This window comes from Ambystoma mexicanum, chromosome 6q, assembly GCF_040938575.1.
Source record: "Ambystoma mexicanum isolate Mex_15411 chromosome 6q, UKY_AmexF1_1, whole genome shotgun sequence".
NCBI lineage: Eukaryota > Metazoa > Chordata > Amphibia > Caudata > Ambystomatidae > Ambystoma > Ambystoma mexicanum.
In genome coordinates this window covers 432,561,998-432,584,952 of record NC_090937.1, presented here as the reverse complement: position 1 = coordinate 432,584,952, position 22,955 = coordinate 432,561,998, and the positions used below count along the sequence as shown (strand labels likewise).

At 45.1% G+C, this 22,955-nt stretch overlaps 1 protein-coding gene across 6 annotated transcripts in view; it reads right to left on the bottom strand.

Moving 5' to 3' along the window:
• Positions 1-22,955, bottom strand: part of LINGO2 (leucine rich repeat and Ig domain containing 2) — a 5,916,036-nt gene that overhangs the window by 1,044,532 nt on the left and 4,848,549 nt on the right. Inside the window, exon 1 of one of the 6 annotated variants that reach the window (XM_069630915.1) lies at positions 915-935. The exons of the other annotated variants lie outside the window; for them this stretch is intronic. The gene's annotated coding sequence lies outside the window, so the exon portion shown is untranslated. Of the gene's footprint in view, positions 1-914; positions 936-22,955 lie in introns of those variants that run through there. 6 annotated transcript variants of the gene reach the window in all.

Here is a 22,955-nt window from a genome sequence, read left to right as displayed (position 1 = left end):
TGACTCCATGATTTGATAGAACTAGTTTTTTTTTAGAAAATACTATTCTCTAACTGGGGACCAGCACTGGTGCCCTGCTCTGCAATGCTTCGAACTACAACAACACCTTAAAACAGTATTTACGTCTCAACAGATGTATTTTCTCCAAATTAGGATACATTGTTAACATTTCATAAGGCACGGATTAATTCAGCAAAGAAACCCACATTGTTTGAAGGTATCCCTTTGAGGGTAGGGTGTCTTGCAGGAGTCTGTCATTCATTTGACATCATGGATCCCTGCAGTAACGTATAGTTTCATTTGGAAGGCCCACAAACTTCTAGACATGGGGCCTCATTATCAGACTGCCGGTAGTCATGCAGGTAAAACCGGCATGGCTGCCACTGGAATAAAAAAAATTCCGACTATCAGGAATGAGCAATTACCAGGGCATTACGGCCCTGGCGGACCCCGTAATTGCCCATTCTCAGGTGCTTGAAAACATTGCTCCCCATTCTTGGTGCCGGTGCACCTGCAAGCAGACCTCGTGGTTTGCCGGTCCGGTAGCAAGTTTACCGGTACCGTTGTTACTGGACAGGCAAGCTTATAATGAGGCCCATGGTTTGCTTTAAAGCTCTGCCGGGAATGGTAGGCCCTACTTTGCACTCACACTATAAACCTGGCCAAATAACTACCCCCTGTCTACAGTGTACAGATAGCTGACAGCATTGTTTCATCTAGGTTAGTATGGAAGAAAGACAGCTGTCTGTAGTGGGGGGGTGGTTCTGGGCCCAGTAATCGGCTTCTCTTGATTTATAAACTAAGGCAACTAAGACAAGTGACCCTTCTGCAACTAAGTCATATTCATGCAACAGCGCCTCGATGCCCTTGGACTGCTAGTATGCTATACAAATATAAATAAATAAATAACCCACCTCTTTCCTGTCTCTGGTGTCCTCCACTTACCAGAGTTTCGGATCCCTCTCAGTTTGTTACTGTAGAAAAAAGGACTTGGTGATGAAAGACAATAGGCATGAGGGTTCCCCAAACCCTTACGAAAAACCCCACAATTATAATAATTGTACAACACATGAAAAGGTGAAAACCGGAATTCTGGTGCATGTTTTTTTTTTTTTTACCTATTGGTTTAAATAGAAATAAATATTAACAAAGCCTCGGTACACCATCAGTGTAACACATCTTCCTAAGCAGCTGCGTTAAAAAACTACACGAGTCCTTTAAAAACTCCATAACATTTCCTTATAAAGTGCACTTTATGTTACTAAAAACATATATTCAAAAACCTTACTCGGGGCGACAGCCGGATCAGGGATGTCTCAAGGTCCAAGGTGAGGCATACAATCTTCTGCGGTGCTCTTATATGGTGCAGGCAGGTCAGCATCAGTGTGAAGAGGGCCACAAAGTTCTTTAAAGCTCTTATGTATATGCCAGGTGTAGCCTGGCACAACAGCAGCAGCGTGGGGGAGTCCTGGATGGGCCACCTATGTCAGAAGTGCCCCGGCATTGATTGTAGCAGCGTGGCCCTCAGGTGATTCTTTTAACCTGGGCCGCGTTTGCCAGCATTGGCATAGTGATTCAGTTTGCGCACGCCATAGCAGCGGGTATACCTAGGACCAGTCTTGCAGTGCTCCCCTCCTACTCACAGGGAGCGTCGAGAAAATCAGAGCAGCCTGGAAGGCAGCAGTGAAAGGCTCAGCACTTCCTGTCGCCACGGGACGTGCCAAACAAGTGAGGTGGGCTGCAGCAGTGTGTTCAGTGCAGCACCCCTCCTGGCATTGGGGCGTTGTATTGATCCAAGCAGGCTCAACCAAGTATTTGTATTTTCTTTTCCTTGTAGCTGGCACTGACTGGCAATGCCCACGCTCCTCCCTCCAGAGTGAGGGCCGAGCCAACTCCACCTGATTCCAACGGCGCTCCGCTTGCGCTCTTCACAGTTCTATGTTTGTTTTTGTTTGAATGTTCTCCCGCATGGCACAAGCGCATGGGGACCCTTCATTCATTTTTTTAATGGGGGTTACATGCCCCCTCGATGGAACTATCGTCTGCCCTTGGGATAGCCTTGGCCTGATCAGTGAGTACACTAGAAATTCCAAGGAATCTGCTCTAAGGAAGGAGGTAAATAACATTGTGAGGAACAGGATTGGGAACTTCACACTGGACCCCTGGTGAATGATATGGTAACAACAGGCCTCTTCTTGGTTCTCCCGCTGACCCAGCAGTGCACATTATAGTGAGTCAGGGTCCCTATCAAACAGTGGAGGAACAGGTAAGGGTTAATCTGCCGTGCCCAGCATAGCAGGGAGGGCGGGGGGATAGGATTAGGATGGAACACTTGCAGGCTAGGGATCAGGTTGGGGTCTGGATAGTCTTTATCCTCAGGGTGCAGGTACCTCCGGGCACCTATCCCACCCTTGCTTGCTACCACCTTTCACAGTGATTTAGACATGGCTCATTATGTACTGGTGGCATTCTGGGAAAATATATTCTTTTCAGGGTTCACTGTTAAACTTCGGTGAAATTTCCACAACTTCGTTAATAAAACTGTCTTGCCCTTGGTTCGGAGCATATACTGCTAATAATGTTAGTTTCTGCTGTAAAAGTGCTCCCTTGTCCATAAGATATCACCCTTGCGAGTCTCTTTTGTCTCATGACCCCTGAAGGAGGAACCCTTTCAGATTAGGATAATTACTAGCACCGCATGTATCTGTATGGGATATTGCCCTCTGTTATCCACCCAGCATTCTATATCAGAATAGAAAAACAAGGCAACCCGGTTTTCACGTCTCCCCTTTTCAATTTGCCCATTTCCCATTTGGTGTGTTGTGCTTTGGTTCCCTCTGCTGCTGCCAGCCGGCGTGATCTGGTCCAGTCCTGCCTTCTGCAGTGCCATGTTCGAAAGGGTGCCAGACATCCTCTGAATTCATGCCCAGAAATCTGTACACTTCCCACAATGTTTCGACAATCTCTTCTCTGTTTATCCAGATTGGTTGTTTCATGGGTAACAGCCATCTATATTTTTGCTTCCTTTTTATAAACTTGTCTGTGGCCAATTTCAATCCACACCACCGGCTTCCACATAGTAGCTTGTGGCAAGTCATGGAAAAGCTGAACCTCCAATGCCTTGAAGTAAATGTTCCCCATTTTCAAGGCTGCTGTCAGAATATCCACTTTGTCCTTGAAATAGTGCTGTTTGACTAGCACGTCAAGGGGTCTGGAGCCCAGCTCAATATTCCATTTTCCACTCTATCAACTTTGATTTGGTTGCCTTTCTCTTGTCCCAAAATGAGTTGCCCACGTCTCTGTTTGAGGACCCTCAGTTTCCACTTTTAGGGTTCTTATTCTTATATTTTCCCCTTTGAGATCTGTACTCAAGTCCTTTGCTTGGGCTCCCAATCATTTTACATTTTCTCCCAGGTTCTTTATCTCCTTCAATGGTTTTCGGCAATTGATGACAGATGTTGCGCAATTCAGCCTCCATATAATTTGGCCTTGTACTGAGTTGTTCTATTGCTCTCTTGCTTTCAGTAATTGCTGCTGAGAGGTCCCTCTGAAGACATGCCACCTCCTCTTTCACCGTTGTCGTCGGGTCTGCTTCTCATTTCAAGAGGACATCTTCAAAGTCTGTCTTGGTTAATGCACTGTTCAGGCTAGGACTGACCATCGCCATCTCCAAGTTTTTCCCAGCACTAAAAAGGAGGGTCTGCTTTGTGGGATAATGGGTAGGTTTGTGTTCTTCCAAGACAACAATTGGATGGCCTGGCCTTTTTAGGGCTCATGAAGGCCCCGGGAGTAGTCTGCATCTCTCAATGTCCCCTTTGACTGGAATGTCACTTATTCTTTCATCTTGGTCTTCCCCAAATTTGCACTGTCCAGCCGAAATTCTAGAACATGACCCAAAAGCACATACGAATATGACATTCCTTTCCATGGACTGCGATGGCCCTGTTCATCGTTGTTGCCACCCCGGGTGAGCCAGGCAAGTCTGTGTCATGGGAGGCTCTTTCTCCCTCCTCCTTCTGCCTGCACCACTTTAGCTCTTACCAGAGAGTATTTGGGCACTGCTGGTGTTTACCGCCATCTCTTGCCTGGCTTTGGGCAGGCCCAGGTGCTCATGTCGCTGCATGTACCCCCACTGACTCTTCCGGTCGCTTCATACTGGCTTCTCGTCCCTTCGCCAAAGCAACGGGCAGGGATGCTTTCTGCACTTTCTGCTGGTGGTCCATTTGCCCTGGGCATGACCCATCGGACTGACAACCGTGATGTTGGGCCGATTGTGGGGACCTTTTGTTGTAAGAGATCTTGGAGCGGTGCGCTCCGTCACTTGCTAGGCTCCATTTCTAAGTCACTTCTGTGAGCTCCTTGCTAAACCTTGTCCCGAACTTGGTTAATTCTGTCCTCGGAAGGGACCCTAACCTGTCTCACAGTGTGGATTTTTGCCCCTTGCATTTGTCTGTGGGGGTATATTAGTCACCAGACATTGCTTGATTGTGGAGATAGCACCGGGCGTGGTAGTGGGGTTGAGTATTAGCTGCTTCGGTTACCATCTTGGCCATGCCCTGTTATTTATTTCTTTAATTGAAATGGTAGACTTGTTTGGCGGGGCCTCAAGATAGGGCTTCAAATGTTAAGCAAATGAAAAAAGATAATTTCAAAGTCTAAATCATCCAATTGTTCTTTTCATTAAAAAAAAGTGTATTACTTGGAAATTAAGGGAAATCAAATGTGATCACCTGCAATTTGCCTGGGCTGAAAGATGATATAACTTGGAAAGTGCACCTTTTCTCTTTTGATTGTTAGTAGTTCGTTGTGCTAAGTTTATTAGACTACACTTCGTTAGCCTACATTACAGTGGATTGATTTCAATAGAATTCATTTGAGAGTTCTGTTGCTCTAATTAATATGGCAATGATGTAGCTTTAATTTTAGGTTTGCAATAGTCTGAATTTCTTGTAAGTGAATGTTAAGAATTTTAAAAAAATGTTCTACAGAATAATTACCCTTACTCTTACTATTTCATCATTTTCAAATACATATTTTAAATGTGTGCGGGGGCATTTTTAACCCAAGATTCTCAAATCCTACCTCTACTTCAACTTCGATAAAATGACCAAATACATTTGAAACAAACCTTTATAATGAATTACACGCCTGCTGTCTCTATTTGCTACCCAGCTACCTACCATTACTTCCATGACTCTTTAGTCAAATGTCTAATATTAAAAGTAAGCATTGAATATAGCGAAATCGTAAATTAGAAAGATTGCATGAGCAATTTCACTTCGCGTTAACAATGATATGATATGAAATGGCATTTATAACGTGCCTATACACAAGTGTTTCAAGACCCGACGAGGCAAGGGAGGGGGAACAGAGGGAAGACAAAGACAACAGTCTTACTAGGCCAGGTCACATTGAGATCGCACAAGTGCAGGGGTGGGGGGGAAAGAGTATGTGCTGGGGAAGCGGGGAGCGGCAGTGCAATACATAGGATCAACAGTAAAGAATAAATACAATACAAATAAATAGGTAAAAGTGCAGCCAGCAAGTGGCAAGTGCAGGATTAAGTGCAGCCAACAAGTGTCAAGAGCTGGTGGGGACTGTAGGGATACAGAAACAGCCCCCAAGTGCAGGGCTTGCCCGGGAGGCAGTGCAGGTGTGCAGCTGGTGTGGGAGGGGAGAGGACCTGGGCCCGAGATCAGAGGGTAGTCAGGTGACCAGTGCAGTTTAAGTCAGGAGTTCAGCAGGGTAGAGGAGGAGAGAAAGCAGAAGCAAAGAGGAAGGTCTTGAAGTGCTTCTGGAACCAGAGGTGGTTGTCCTCAGGTTTCAGGGAGGCAGGGAGACTGTCCCAGAGGGAGGCCCCAGCCGAAGAAAGAGATCTACCACCAACTCGTTGCTTGGAGAAGCGACTGACCCTGAGGGAGTTGGAGGTGGATGAGCGAAGATCTCGAGAAGGACGATATTTAGAAAGAGAGAGTTAGAGGTATTGAGGCCCCAGTCCCCAGAAGGCTTTGTGGACAATGCAGAGGGTTTTGAACTTAATCCTTGCAGCTACTGGGAGCCAGTGCAGAGATTTCAGTCCTGGAAGGATACGATTCCTGGTCTTGAGGCCAAGAACAAGTCTCTCTGTCCTGATCTGGATGGGTTGCAGAGGGTGGAGAATAGAAGCAGGTAGATTTAGAAATACACTCTTGCAGTAGACCAGCCCATAGCTCTGTAGACAGTGAGCTTCTGGTGGAAGGAAAGGAAGGGAAGAATACGTCTGAGGAGGTGCAGCTGGTAGTGTGACTTATTAGAGATGTCAGAGATGTGAGGAGAGAAGGAGAGTGTGGAGTCAAAGATGACCCTGAGGTTTTTAGCCTCAAACGTGGGAGAAGGAAGAGGGCAAAGAGAGGCCGGCGAGAGAGTGACAGGAAATGAGAGAGCAGATGAGGAGAATCTCAGTCTTACTGGCATTAAGGCAGAGATCATTGGCGGCACACCACTAGCGGACAGACAATCGGAGATGAGAGAAGGAGAAGATGTTGTGGAAGTGAACCTGAAAATGTGCTGAGTGTTGTCCGCATAGCACTGAAAGTTAGGGCAGAAAGCGGCAACGTGGTGGGCAAGAAGTGCCAGGTATTGGTCGAACAGCCAGGGAGAGAGGTTAGACCCCTGGGGAACACCACAGGTAGAGATAGAGATAGAGATAGAGATAGAGAGAGAGATAGAGATAGAGATAGAGACAGAGGAGAGGAAGGACCCAAGTTGATCCTGGGAGTGTCGATCGCAGAGGAAAGAGGACAGCCAAGAGAGGGCCTGATCAGTGATACCCAGGTTATCATGGAGACGGTTGAGCAGGATGGCATGGCAAGGTTACAATTATTCTCCGTTTTTGTCTTTACAACAAATTCAAACATTTGACTTTTAATATGTTGAGAATCTAACTCCCTGAAAACCAATGTATCACTTTGCATGTTTTCCTTTGCTTTAAAAAAGATCAGAAAGATATACCTTCTCCAAACTACATAATATAGGAATTGTAAAATAAGTTATCAACAATTACATGACTTAAAGTTCTGTCCCAGAGTTTGCTTTTAATTATTTTTTTAATACAGGATGTCAGCGTGTATAATATTAAAAGAGTGACTTTTAATTATTTGCAATTGTTGAACATATTCTGTTGCTAATTTTAGTTGGCCTTCTTACCACTTTGGCTTTTCCCAATCGAATTCAGTGTTTACAACGCATACTTTCGATTGGACACAGCACTTCATAAAAGGGACACATTTGCAACACATGTTCTTAAAGAAGTAGAAGCTGTTTTACATCAGACTTTCTAAACTCATTTACAACATGTCCAGAGGGTAAAGTAAGCAACACCGGAGGCGTATTCCCCCCAGAAATGCAGGTAATTACAACATGTACCGTCTATTGTGTCTGTCATTGGCCTTTGCAGATCCATTATGAGGTGCTGACCCCCACTCGCAGTGGAAGACCTCGTCATGCATTTGCCACTTTTGGAAGAAGAACCTTACCTGGGGTAACCCGTTATTTGGTAGGGCAAAAGGCATCTTTGAAAAAATGCAATGCATAACAAAAAAAGACTAAGAGATAAATTCATGGATTCTTTGCGCCGAAAAAAACGGGATTTGTGCACCATTCTGCCCGCAAATCCCTGTTTAACAAATGGGGATTTGCGGGCAGAATGGCGCACAAATCCCGTTTTTTTCAGCGCAAATAATCCATGAATTACCCCCTAAATTGGAACATGGGACGCTAGTCATTTGCTGGAGAGTGTGCAATCTAAGAGAGCTCCCAGAGTGCAATGGGGTGGTGCCTTTGGCTGTTAACCAATGGCCTGATCTGAGGGCTAGCCTGGGAAGAGCAGGTAAATAAGAAGGGCCACGGGTTCAACTGCTGCAAGACTTGCACACCGCCAAGCACATCCATGCACTGCATTACTCATGATAGCTTTAACACAATCCCACCGCCGCAAAATGAAATCAGCCCAGATGCACAAACGCTAGAACAGATGGATCTAAAAATTGCAAATACTTCCAGTTGTGCAGAGAATGTGCCCAGCTGTAGGCTGTTTTTTTTTAACCGCATTTTTTTTAAAAGCACAATCTTTTAAAGAAAGGTTAATCAGATCGTGTGCTCTTGCTCCTGTTCATGGAGGAAGATTTGCTTTGAAAGTAGTAAAAAACGCTGGCTCAGCAGATGCCTAAGGTGGCGAGTCAGCATCTTGCAGTGCAATTGAAAGCAGCCAAATCTACGACCTCGGTGACCCAAACACTATTGTGCAAATATGGTCCATCAGGCAGCAATCGCTGCAGGCGGATATGGCGTTCCACACCAATTAATCAAGGAATGTATAGAGGTTCGGAGCACCTGCCAAGGCCTGTGTTATCCTTCAGGAAATAGTCTCCACCTGTAGCCTTCCTGTGGGTGCTGTAGTAACCAGCCCATTAGGCTGTGGTAATTCTCTGCCTCACAGTATTGTCAAAAGCCTAGTTGTAATTTCCGTGGAAGAATAAACAATGTGAGTTTATGGTCTAGAGACAAGGGGGTCCGATTCATGGAATTTTTAACACTGTTCAAAGTGACTGCACTGCTGAAAAGTGACTTTGCACTGCCAACACAAACCCTGGTTCATGGAAATGTGTATAGATTGTTTCTCAAATATGCTTGGCGTGACCCGTGGTGCATGGGATGAGGTGAGCACACTTCCTCATGCATCAGGCGTTCGCGATGAACAACTAACTCACAATCCCTATGGATTAAGTCACGCCAACATCGGTGAGAAAAAAACGGAACTGCACAGAGTTGTTCTGTATATATAAAAAAAGACTCTACCCCCGAGATGCCTATGCACAAGGAAACGTGCACCAGCTATATCTGGCCTTGTAACATTGGCCATGCCACCACAGTCTGATATCCCAGACGGACAGGGGATACAGTATAATTAATTCAACATTGACTTCTCGGGAATACCAACATTGAACTGTTAATGCTCTCCAGATGAATCAGGTTAGAAAAAACTGAATACAGAACCAACAGAGTACTGGGATACCACTAGTTACCAGTCACCAAAAAATATTATCTGATAAGACAGATCTAAAAATAATATAATTTTTAGCTTGTTTTTAATTTTGTTGAAACACAATATACCAACTGACCCATACAGACTTGACAGACTACTGTGGGGTGAATAAAAAGAAATGACAACTGGCCGTAAGGAAATGCTTCCTCCTCGAAATGTTCATGAAGCAATACATCTGGTTCAACTACTTTTGTGTTTTTTAACTTTGTTGGAAGATCACACACTTTAGAGGCAGGGATAGACCTTCTCTGCCATTTTGTTTAAGCTAGGCTGTGCACCAGCTCTGACCTAGCAACAGCATGACCCTATAGGGATAGGTTGTGCTTCTTAGGGATAGTGCTAGCATGCACATGAACGGTCAATTTGTGAATAACCTCTGATACTACTCTCTATAACTGTTCTTGTGTGGTACCCGGTGCATGACATGCAGATTCAGGGAGGGTGCAGTGATCTACAGAAAGTGGCTGAGGCCTAAACCCATACAGTGACAAAGTACTCAGTTTGATTGCTCCAAGATACCCAAAGCTCATGGGAGAAATGATAACTCAGGCACTATAATCCTTGCACTGATAAAATGTGGCCTTCCCATGGTCTGTGCCATGTAGTAGACCTGTTCAGATTCTCAATCATGAAAGACCAAAGATATATCGAGGCTTGGTACCACCAAAGATGAAATACGCCAGTCACGAGTTCAGAGGTACATGTACAATTTTTAATCAGATAGCTAGCTGGCTCCCAAATGTCTCGTCTCTCAGTGTGTACCGGCAGACACAGTGAGGGGAGTGAGGAGAGAGTGCTGGAGATTACAAAGACACAGGTATTTATACAGTTGGCCACAATCCCGGTTACATTGTCCACCCTTCTCCACATTACTTATTAATCAAGGGTTTGTAGCCAGTTCACATAACTAATACAGAATCAATGTTTTCCTAGACATGTTTTTCTGCACACATAGCACAATGATAACATTTGTTTTCAAGCTTAAAATAAGTCCAGTTTCAAGAAACGGTCAGAAAGATTTCTGTAAAAGTACATGGTTTTAGCTATTCACCATTCTGTTCACTGTTTGCACAAGGATGACACTCTTGGTAAAGACAGCATCTAAATTACTGTTCAGTTCAATTCTAGTTTAGCTCCAAGGTTTCTTAGTGCAGGACAAACAATGCACTCTCAGCAGCCACAATATGTTTATCTGCGTTGACACAGTGCAAAGTTCATTTTTCCCTGCTTCAGCTGAAAACACAAAGTTTAACATGAAGCAAAAACAGGAGTTAAACAAAATGGCGGATAATTATAAAATGGCGGCGTGGTCAGCCTTATTCAAGTTCATTTAAATGTGATTTTCAGTGCAATGTGAATGCGCTTAGGCCAATGTTTGTCATCAAGCGGTATTATGTGAAATATATTCTAACAATCAGGAGGGCCAGAGTATGTGATGCTGGGCAAAGACATCCATAATGGAATGTCCCATGCTGACAGGCATGTGATTGTGAGCTGTAAAGTTGTAACATCACAGAAGAACCTTTCCGCTAGTTTTTTGTCTGGAACTCAGACTGTATTATGTCTCTACCCAATTAAAGCAAACTATAGACACAGCCTTCTCTGAAGCATAAGCGGTCACCTCAAGATTCTCTCCATCACATCTGGCCAATTTGAGCTTGCACTGTAAGCCCAGTAGATAGAATTGCCTGCAACCGATGTAAATCTAAATGACGCTGACTTTTAACTAAAGCACAGTTGGCAGTTTATTTTAGGTCATAATGGTTTACATTGAAACAACTAAAGTAGAGCAATGGCTGAGAGGTTTGACACCAGATGTCAAACATGTTGCCTTTTTTCAAAGTTGAGTTTCCATTCCTTGTATTGCTAATGCTCTTCTGGAATGCACAGCCTTGAACAGAGCACTGTTTGTTAACACATGGAAGGTGGCACCATATCTCTAATTTCTTTTAGGAAAGGCCTTTCATCAATTCTTAATTAAGCGTCCATGATTGGACTGGTGCTGGGTTTCAACGGGGAAGTGCCATTTTTTTTAAACAAAGGCAACATCAACGCCTGGAGGCTTCTTACCAGGTTGACTGCCCTCTAGTTAAGCCCTTAAATGTACCTTTTTACAACTCAGCCAATGAGAATGTGTTTTTTGTCAACATCATTCTGTTTATATAATTATTTTTTGACCCACCTATTAATAAGAATCACTCATAATTTGTAATGTGGCTTTGGAAGTGTAACTGAATGATTCTTAGAGCCACACTGGGCCTTATCACAAGGTTGCCGGTCTGGAAACAACAGTACTGGTAAGCTTGCTGGTACCATTGGCTCTAGACCGGCAAACTATGAGGTCTGCGAATGGTGCCTTGCCGCCTCTCACGTCCTCCCCATTCCCATTGAGTCCTATGGTACTCAAATGGGAATGGGGAGTAATATTTTCCGGCACCCGGCAATGGGCAATTACCGGGACCGCCAGTGCTGTAATATCCCAGGAGGTCCCCATTGCCGGGCGCCATAAAAAACGCTGGACTCATAATGAGGTCCAACAATTTCACAGTTTGTATTGATATAGTGCAAGGGAAGGGCTGTTCATTGGCACACAGATGTTTCAGCATAAAACAGGCAGGTAGTTCAATAAGAAGCACTGTCTGGAAAAGGGGCTTGGTAAGATGGCACAAGGACTGTCCCTCTCTCAACTCCCCTGGGATTCCCGCCCTAGCTCAGACATCGGTAACCCCCAGTTAATGATTATGACTGGTAAACCCCACTGTTTATCCTCTGCCTTGGTGTAAGCAAGACACTGGCTGGCCATATCCCGCAGGGGCTTCCTACCTGACTCTGTATTACCAATGATATTAGTATTAGAGGGTGGTGCATGTGACCTCTGATCTTCTAGCCCTCTCTTTTTTCACCACTCTGCTACTCCCCCCAATTTTCTCCTCACTCTAACTCTACCCAGCTACACTCCTCCCCCACGTTTTTTTCTGTCTCTCTGGTTTTACTATCTTTCTTCTTCCATCTTCCTCTGGTCTCCTACCCCTCTCCACTCTACAGGCTCTTCCCTACTGCTAATCTTCCTTGTCCACACTATGACAACTCTTTTCACTTTACCACTATTACTACTACTCCCTGCACTAGCACTGCTACTACTGCTCTTAGTTCTATGGTTCTCTCTCTCTCTCCTACTGCTCTTTCTCTACTATTTGGCTCCTCTCACTACTACTACCAATATCTCTCCCCATCCTACTGTTACCACAGTTTCTCACCTGAACAGGAAACTCAAGAACATTGTGTCCTGCTCTCCCTTTCACTGCACAAACTCTCAATATTTTCACCCCTCCCTACTTCTCTACAACATTCTGCTCACCACACCCTACTTCTACACCCTCTCTACTAGCCTCACGTTCTCCCTCTCATAGTATTTTATAGACCCACTACTCTACTGCTAACTCCAAATCTACCTTCTTCCTTTCTCTCCCACTCTCACCTTTTATACCCCTCATCCCCACTTTCTACAATACACTGCTGTACACTAGACACCAGTGATACTACTCTCTCTCAAATACCTCACCTTATCAAAGCCATGCCATCACCTCTCCAACACTCTGCTCAGCTGCCCTACTTTGCCAAGTCTTCCGTTCCCCTCCAGCTCCTCCTATGACCTCACCTGTCCAACCCACTCTTTGGCACACTGCAGGGCTGGTGGTGTAGTGTTTCTCACATCCCCCCATTGGTTGGAGCGCTCACCTAATATACTACACGATACAGTGCCTGCCTTTCCCCAGGTGGTGGGCTACACACTTAGGACACATTAAAAGCTCCCCTAAGCCCTTCCCCCATTTACATCACGGCTTCACAGGCAGGATCATGTTTCTCTGTCATGTTGTGGGCTGAAAGTTCGTTTTTTGCCGGAAAGGTGAGTTCTCTGCATTTCTGGAGTGGTTGCTGCTGTTGGAAGGTGGTGAAGGCCTGTGGTTTTTTATTGTTCTCTTTTCTCGCGCATTTCGGGCAACTTAAAGCTTTATAGGCAGCTCGCTGTTGACATATGGGAGTTGCGGTCCTGGAAGAAAAAGAAGAGAACAATGGCCAGCAACTGCTTTGAAAGGTACTGGGGGTTTAAGTGTTCAGCATGGGGGAGGGGGAGAATTACTGTGGACCTATTACTCCCAAACTCTCACTTCACATACCTGGGCATGGCTTGTTCTGAGCTTTGTGTTAGTGAGCCTCATGCTCCAGGTTGGGAAGGGTCAGCCCCCCATTGACGGGGTCATGAGCCTGTCACAGTCGACAAGGGGTTCTGCTGCTGAGTGTGCTACAGGTACAGCAACAAGTTAGTACTGTCAGTGTTCAATAATGCTGCATTATTGCAACAACGAGTAAGAGCAGACACATGGCAGGCAGTCACTTTGGATTCAAGGAACAAAGGGACAAAATATCACTGGGGTTGGAACCCAGCACCCATCCTTGCCCTCTTTGTATTGGAAGTCTCTGCCTTCATCGCTTGGTTACGATATAAACATATATTTCTGTAACCGTTCATATGATTATTATTCTTTTTTGTTCTAGGCAACGGTAGGCCATTTCAGGTAATAACAGTTATAACTCTCACATCCATCACCAAGTGATCCAATGCGCAACCTCAGGCAGCAAAGCTTGAGACAGGATTTATTTCTATGCAATTATGCAACAATGGACAGGAAAAGCAGTATGGTGTCCCTGAACACAGGAACCTCTGTGTTTTATAGGCTTTTACACAATGCCCTTCTACAGAAGAGTCAGTATGATACATTTAGTTGGTTACATTAACAATGAACAGTCTAACAGAACATCCTGTGACCTTGGAGGGCATGGCTTTCTGCACCCTCAAGGCCTGCACATTTGATACCGACCACTGCTTCTAGCAGATCTGTCCATTACACATAATGAACCCTGATCTGGAATCTAGCACTCATGTGATCCGGTCCCGGTTCGTGAGTTAACACGCCTTCATAAGTATATGTAGAGTGTGTTACTGGGCACATATGTGTCTCAGACACAGTCTAACACCCATGTTCGCATGACCGTATGGGCCTTTATGTGCATGCCAAGCAATCAGATATCTCACAAGGCCATCTCTCTGAACATGGCTGCAATCACACTGCCATCTTCGCGTTATGGCTGCAGCTTTGCTCCGTCCGTGGCTCATGTACATCCCCGGCTCATCAGAAATAAAACACTGTCAGCTTTGACACAGTTAACATACAACATTGTAGAGCACAGGGCAGAGAGGGTTGAACACAGATCCGAAGGCTGATCCCTTTGTCTTGAAGGTCGTGTTCTGCCCCTCTAAAGTACCAATGTCCAGGCTTAGTCAGAAACTCCAGGATGTTGTGACATAAAATGTAACGTTTTGCAGCATAAAAAGCGAATTCTGCAGCACACATTTCTATCATTGCAGTAAATTAGTGCCACGTGTTTATTAGGGGAGTGAGAGAACCAGGGTGCAAGGAAGAGGCAGCGTGTGCAAGGATGCAAGCGAGGCTGGTTGTCATCCCTAGCACCTTCACATGTTGGATGTGCTATCAATGTAATGGATGCGCCAGGCCTGGCAGAACAGTGTCTGATTTGCATTAGCAATCTAATAATATATGTACTGATCGTTTTCACTTGTAATGGCGAACATCCTCTTTGCTGCAACATTCAGAGTCCATTGCCTGTCGGGCAATATTACACATGACAATAACAAGGTTGCAATATAGTGCTGCTCAGAAAGGAAGAAGGCAGCTCACAGGTCAGGCCATCTGCTGTCTCCAGGCGGGGTTTAAGAAAGGGGAGAATTGATCCGAGCGTGTGTTTATTCCGTAGAACCTCCAGGGAGGGCACTGGGGAACGCAGCTGTCTGTTCTAAGGAGGTGTTGGACATCTGATGCTCTTTGTTTCTGCAGCTAGAACTAAGGTGTTGCTCTGTTTATTTCAGGGAAGCATGAGTTCTTGGTTTTATTAGACCATTGTGTTACCATGTGAGTTGAAGGTTGGAATGCAAACATTTTAATATTGAAAAAAGGAGGTTGTGGGAGTAGGGCCCAAAACAGGAGTGCGCACCACTAGAAATATTCATATGCAAGTTAGGTAATATTTGAGCTGCTGTCGTGTAGGTTGTGAGGTGATCTACCACTATCACCTTAGAGTAAGTTAAATTATTGGGAATTACCATTTACACAGGCTGCTCTTGAGAGCAATACAAAACCCCTGAATGTGGTAATTTTGCACAAAAAAGGATGGGGAAGTGGTTACATATTTGTGACCACTTCCCCATCCTTTTTTGTGCAAAATTACCACATTCAGGGGTTTTGTATTGCTCTCAAGAGCAGCCTGTGTAGATGGTAATTCCCAATAATTTAACATTTTAATATTGTATGGGTCTAATTAAAAGGGACATTTTGAGCATGAAATGTAAACAACTTGGAAAGTCCTTGAGGTAAGTACTCATTCTCTCCAATTCCTTCCACAATATCATTATTATTACTGTCTGTATTATTAATATTATTATTATTATTATTATTATTATTATTATTATTATTATTATTATTGTTAGTAGTAGTAGTAGTAGTAGTAATAATAATCATAGTTGCCATATATACAACACACATGTTATGCTGAATCACCCCTCGGCAATCACCCCTTGAAAATGTTATTATTACCCTGATCCATTTTGCTCATGTTATTTACTGCAGAGGGATGAAACACTTGCTCTTTTAATGCTTGTGACATACTGGTTGCAAGCGCTCAGACACATGGCTTAACAGCAGCCAGTGTAACCTGCTGAGCTATCTTTTTTGGATTTACAAGCTATGCCATGCAGGCTATGCCCTGACTTGTGCACAGGGGCCTGGAGCGGCTGATCAGTCAGACTGGTATCTGTACCAAAGGTCCATATTAATCCTACTTAACATGACGTGGCCATGACTAAGATTGGGGAAATGCCCCTATTTACTGTTCGGCCAGTCCCTCTGAGGAACGTGCATGTCTAGGTCTCTGTAAATTGTGCGACAGGCATGAAACTGAATTCATGTTTCATTTTTTTTTTCAAATTTCCACCTGGCATCCCAACTTTGACCAGACATTTGAGGATTCTGATTGGGTCAGACACATTTGTAGCTCTTTCCAAAGTTATTCTGGGATACTACTCTGAATAATTTGCAAAGACACACAAATCATTCTTAAAGTTTGGTTGAAATCTGCAAACCCACACGAATCGCTCAGAAATATTCGGCTCCTGTCCTACATTGCAACATATTATGAATTGATAACCGAGAGGAACAGGGCACACAGTAAATATTTTCTTATTATCTGTCTCACAAACAAATGAGATGGCTTCCCTTTGAGAACAGGCAGACAGAGAAACTTGGTTCAACTCTTTAGAAACTATGATTTTGTTAAACATGATAAACCAAATGGACAAGGGCACTATATGTGACAGAGTCATTGACCGTGCCTACATGTATGCCATTGGTTGTCCCATCAATATCAATATTGTTTTATTAATTACCAATGAATGTGTACATCCACCTGACTAATAAGGATTAATTCCCATTGGCATAGATGCATGGTAATTTAGAGGTCAATGCATTGCAAGAATATATCACCGTGTTGACCAGCTCTTGAAAATGGGGTGCAGGCGGGGTGTTTTTTCTAAACACCTCTGGCAGCATTGACTTGCCCCAGATAGAAAAGCTTGTGCAAAGCCTAAGGGATAACATGATTCACTTACGAAGTAAACACAATACAAATGCTATAATATCATCATAGGTGTTGTAAGAATAGCTGTTATTGTCACGCGATTTAATGATACTCAACTGATCAACCTCTGAAGGGCTGAGTCGGCCTTGCCGGGCATCAAGGTAAAACAGTGGCAGACTTCCTCATGCCATAGGGGAGCACATAGACCATGAGTATATTTCATATCACCACCTCTACAACATGAATGGAAATGTAAGAAACTGCATTTGCAGTGATATGCTCCTTAGGGCCCGTCACTGCAATGATAAGAACTACACAGGGTGGTGAATCAAGCTCCAGCGCAGGTGGGATCAGTGGGCCAATCCTTATTTAGGTGCCGGGAGTTCTCCTGACACTAAGACATACATAGAGGGGCTGACATTGCGTCCTTTGCACCCGCAGCTAAACCGTCCCACTGAAATATCTGCTGTGGATCAGGGGTTGTTGTGCAAGGAAATGCATCTGTAGAATACAAGGTGCAAAGTCTGGGTCTTAGTCTGCCGCTGATGGTCTTTGCAAACTGGCCCCTGAGATTCGAATAGTAGGTATGGACATTAATGACACGCTAAGGCACCAACAGAGCAGGCACAATGCTGTGGGGATTGATAAGACTGGAGTGGACCTCCAAGAGGCCCACTGGAAACAAACTGGTCTTGGGACAACTATGATTCCGCCATATTTAAGTGTTGTGGCCTTGGCGCCTGTGATCTTCATGCACCGATGGCACCGATGAGAATTGTCACTTAACTAGCACTGTGCTTGTTTTAGATTCTTTCTATAAAGCCAGGAAGTCTCAAGAGATAGCACAGTGAGATAAGTGCTTTCTTACGAGACCTGCAATCAACACACAGTCACAATTTGAATCCCAGTAGGGCACACTCAGCCTGGCATCTTTCCAAAATCAATTAATTCAATAGTATTGTTCTGGGTAACAATAACAGCTTTCATTAAGGCACCTACAACCCTGACATTATATATTGTTTATTTATAGGTTGATGAGCAAGTGGATCAAGGTCACATGGTATAAGCCTTGCCCACCTGTCAATCACTTTAAACTGTTGGTGCATTCCTGTTTTGCCACCCCTTTTCCCTGCTTAAGATGTCCACCAGCCTCTTTCCTTTGTAGATGGTGAGTAGGTGCAAGTGAATCAAAGTCATGTGGCCTAATCCACATTCACCTTCTTAGCTTTGCCTCTTCCTTTCTTCTCTTAACTCTTATATCAAGGGGGTCTCTTGCCCAGGCCTCCAAAGTGAAGGGCAGAATAAGAAAAGGGCAATTCCTGTTTGGACCTGGCAGGACCCAGTGCTCGAACACCTGCAATGACAACAGGAAATGGGCCTCATTACGACCCGGGCCATAAGTGAACAACGATGCCGGTAAAGGATTACCGGCATCGCTTACCGCTCCAGCTGATTATGACACGAGTATCCACTTTTAGCGGCACTGTAATCAACGGTGCCGTTAATAGCGCCCGGAGCGCGGGCACGCGACCCTCCATGCCGCAAATATCGGCATGGCGCAAACAGGGGAACATCACAAGTCTGGCGGACATGCAAACAACGCCCTACTGAAGCCCGAAAAGTACCTTACCGGCATGGAGCTAATTCCAGCATCGCGGACCACCCTTAAACGGCCATGTGCAGTGTTCCCAACTGCCACAGCTGCACACAATCAACACAGGTGGAGGCAATACAGACTGGGCCAGCACAAAAGGAGCACACCCCACCCTTTCCCACACCCAGTCACACTCCACAATGATTCCAATACTACTAGCAATGCTGGGGCTGGAGGATATGATTGCTGTGGAACTGCTGCAACAACAACAACAACAACAACTGGCAGCACAGAGGAGACGCAGGAGGAGAAGAAGGGCGAGGCAAGGCCAGCATGCCCGACCAGTGCAGCCAGTGCCACCACGCAGGCAGCCCCCAATCCCTCGCATCCGAGCAAGTCCATTCAACCTAACCCCTGAGCAGATCCACACCCTGTACCGTCTGGACCGGGACACCATCCCCACCATTGTGGATATGATACATGACGACATTGTCAGCCTAACTGAATTACGCACCATCATCCCACCCCTACTGAAGGTTGTGTCTGTGCTCCACTTCCTGGCCACAGGCACCTACCAGCACACAGTGGGGCACATGCATGGCATATCACAACCATTGTTCTCACGTACGCTGAACCAAGTGCTTGATGCCCTCCTGAAGCACACATGCAGCCACATTTACTTACCACGGTCTGCCCAGGAGATCTCAAACACCAAAGTTGGTTTCCATTTACTGGCCGGCATCCCTGGTTGCATTGGCGCCATGGACTGCACCCATGTTGAATTGGTGGTCCCACATGCCATGGAGGTAGCGTACCACAACCGTGAGCTATACCACTCAATCAACGTGCAAATGGTATGTGACTCAAACAAGATCATCACACATTGCTGTGCCCAATACCCCGGATCAACCCATGATTCAATGTTCCTGCAGAACTCCACGATACCACGCTACATGGAGCGACATGCAGGGCACAGATCCTGGTTTCTCGGTGAGTCGCATGTTAGGCACATGGAAATGTGATGTGGGTATGTGGTTGGGGTAGAGATGCAAACTTCACCTGGCTGAGATGGGGTGGGGGGGTAGAGATGCATACTTCACCTGGCTGAGATGGGGGGTAGAGTTGCATACTTCACCTGGCTGAGATGGGGGGGGTAGAGATGCATACTTCAATGGCTGAGATGGGCGGGTAGAGATGAAAACTTCACCTGGCTGTGAGTGCCCGAGAGAATGGACCATGCTCATACCCCAAAGCAGCCCAGACTGGACCCGACACCTGACCACATAATGAAAGATGAAAGCTGCCCTAACAAGTAAATGATGTAGTGTCACAACCATTCCCTAGCCATCTACATGTGCACTGTAGCTAATCAGACCGTAACCCCCTCAACACAATGCAGCTACAAGCAACTACTATGGCCAATACACAGCACCAAATACCATCGACTGAAAGGACAGTCCCCCATTACTGCGTACATAGGAGTCACATGAGGCCCAAATACATTAATGCACCACTACATTGACACAGAGGTCCAACAAAAGTGCATTACACCATTTGTTTTGCATAGTGACATCATCATGAGGCTGACATCAATGGTGCCAGGATGAAAGCATACACATTACTGCACATCAGCCAGATCATAGAAACAACCGGCGTGGACTAACACAGTGCATGAGCAATTACAAGGAACTGGACCCCCCCAGCGCCCACTAGTCAATGGCACGCACACCAGTCCATAAGAGGAATACACACATAGCAGTCACATCGTGTGTCTCCATTCATGCATGGAAATGTGGTTGCAATGCATGCAATGGTGTCATTGATCAAGGTCACATATGATGTGATGACTTACACTTATGCATTGTTGCCCACATGCAGGTGATGAAACTATACCTTGAGGAGGTGGCTCTTTACCCCAGTCCGGAACCCACAGAACAGGCACGAGGAGGACTACAGTCGTGCACATACACATACCCGTGTGGTGATTGAGCAGACATTTGGCTTCTTGTAAGTGCAATCCATGGGGGAGTGTGTAGCAATGTGTGAACGTCAACGCACATGGGACCTGAACAAACATGCTGCATGTTGTTCCGTAGATGTGAAAAAGAATATGCAATCATCACAGTATAAGGTGCGTCAATGTAATAGGGTATATTGTAAGAATCAAGGGTTTTGCTAGAATGTGTGCCTTGCCAGGGCAAGTGCCATGTTCCTCCCCTCTGCCATCAGAGAGACATGATTCTACCTGCTGGAGTGCTCCATTCCCCTGCTGTCTGCCACCCTAGGCAGTTGCTTCAGAGGTCTAATATGTTGGACTGACCCTGCCTTCAACACGAGTAAAGAAGATGTCTTTTCTTTTCTTATTGCACCTGGAGTGTTCAATAATGTAACTCGGGGTTATTATATAACCTAGTGCATACCCCACCCCTTAAAAATCCTGACTATTGTAATGTCCTGTCTTATCTCATGCACAGAGGTGAATCAGCATTCAAGTAATGTAGAAACCAATAGAAAGCAACAAAACGAGCAGTCCTCCTGACAGGCACATTTCAAAATACATGTGCAGAGAGTAAACACACTCGCTGGGTTTTCTCTCACTTTTCCATGTTAATATGTAGAACCACACCTGTATTTGAGTCAAAACACAAACAAATGGTCTGCACATGAAAATCAGAATAATGGCAATGCATGCTGCCCTGTGTGTTACCATTGCCGTGCTCCCTAGTGGCCTAATTCACAGAAGCTTTTTATAATGGCAAACCCCCGTTGGAAAATTCTCTCTGAATAAGATATCTTGGAGCGCCACAGATTCTCAGTTCTATCGCTTGTCCACCCGGATGTGATCAGTATTTGAAAAAGGACACCTCTTCCTTTAGTATGGCCTGCTGCTACAGACGATTCCCTGTAAAGTGCATTTCGTATTATTCTATATGCATCCCCGATTCGGTGAAGTGTCGGTTTCAAATGGTATATGTACTTCAGGTACATGGCCTGGGTTTTACTTTGCACACACCTGCCTATGAAGCAACAGAGAAATCTACAAGGGGATGCTCCGATAGGGCACTATAAAATTGTTACGATTAGAAGAGTAAACCTGGGAGGGTAGACCTGAGATGGTGTACTTAGCATGGTAATTGGCTATGTAGCTCCTTTAGCTTTTTATGAAGGGCTCCTGTTCTACATGTCATCATAGCCTGTTGAGTATCTCACAGTTGAATTTCCAGATCCCCTTCCATTTTTGCCCTTTGTTTCTCCCGTTGGGATTACAATGCTATGTTTCCCCTACATCACTGCCTTGAAAGTGTCGCAGGTCCCCTCTGGTGAGACAGCTTGATTATTATTGACAGAAAAATATTCCTCAATCTTGTCCCTAATCACCTTTATCACTGCTACATCACTCAGTAGTTCAGCTGGAAACATCAAGGGCCACAACCCCGTACGCAGCCTCATATCCCTATCCATCGGTAAAAGAAGGGCATGATTAGATAATGAGAAGGACCCATCGATGTCCCTCACCTCCCCCATTTGCCCCAGTGTCGCCCACATATAATCAATTCTAGACATGGATCGGTATATGTGTGAAAAACACATGTATCCCTTTTCGTCACCCCTTTTAGTCTGCCAAACGTCACATAGTGCTGCATTTTCAAAGCATTCCTTCAACGCCAGTGAGGGGACTACTTATCCATTCCCTGCTCCTCCACTTCTATCTGTATTGGGGTCCCATGCCAAATTAAAGTCACCTGTGAATATAATTTCACCTGCTGCAAAACCCTCCAAACTCATCTGCCCTGTGTTAGGCTCATATACTGTTCCTAAAGTCATTTGTCTATATTCCATTTGTACTAACAGAAACACATATCTCCCCTCAGTACCAGTGACCACACTATCGTAGCCCTGAGTGAGTCTTTGAGTCCTATCAAAACCGTTAGATTCTTCCCCCTTGCTTTGGCTTGAAATATTCTGGAGAAAAAATACTTTTTCAGCACAGATGTATCTGCCTTCTTAATATGGTGTCTCATGTAACATGATGTTATCTACATTCTCCTTCTTCATTAAAGCTTCAACCTTTTTTCACTTTACGGGGGTATTTAATCCCTTAACATTAGAAGACACAACCTTGAAAACAACATATACTTAAATTGATCTGTGCTATGCTTGCTACGTTCCCCCACCTCCATCTGTGTCCATTTCTCCACACCCTTTGCCTCCCATCCCCCAAACACCTCCAACTCCCCGCACCCCAATACCCCTCCCAACTAAAAATCTCAGGACCATGCCAAAGATCCTATGATACCATCGGGGAGCATCCCCAAAGCTTTGGCCTAAACAATTACCTGAGGTAACCCTATCTGGGAAGTATCCTAACACCTCTCTAGGATTCCAAAATATTTTCACCAGCTATCCGCTCCAGGCGAAACCTCTCACATCCGACCCCTCTTCATCAACCAACCTCTCTCTCTCAGCTTCAGCTTTACCTTGCACACTTCTACTCTTACGAGACATCATCCATTCCCCCCTCCGCCCTCCCCCGTTGTCCTCGCACTTGCGGACCTTTCAGTTTTGCTC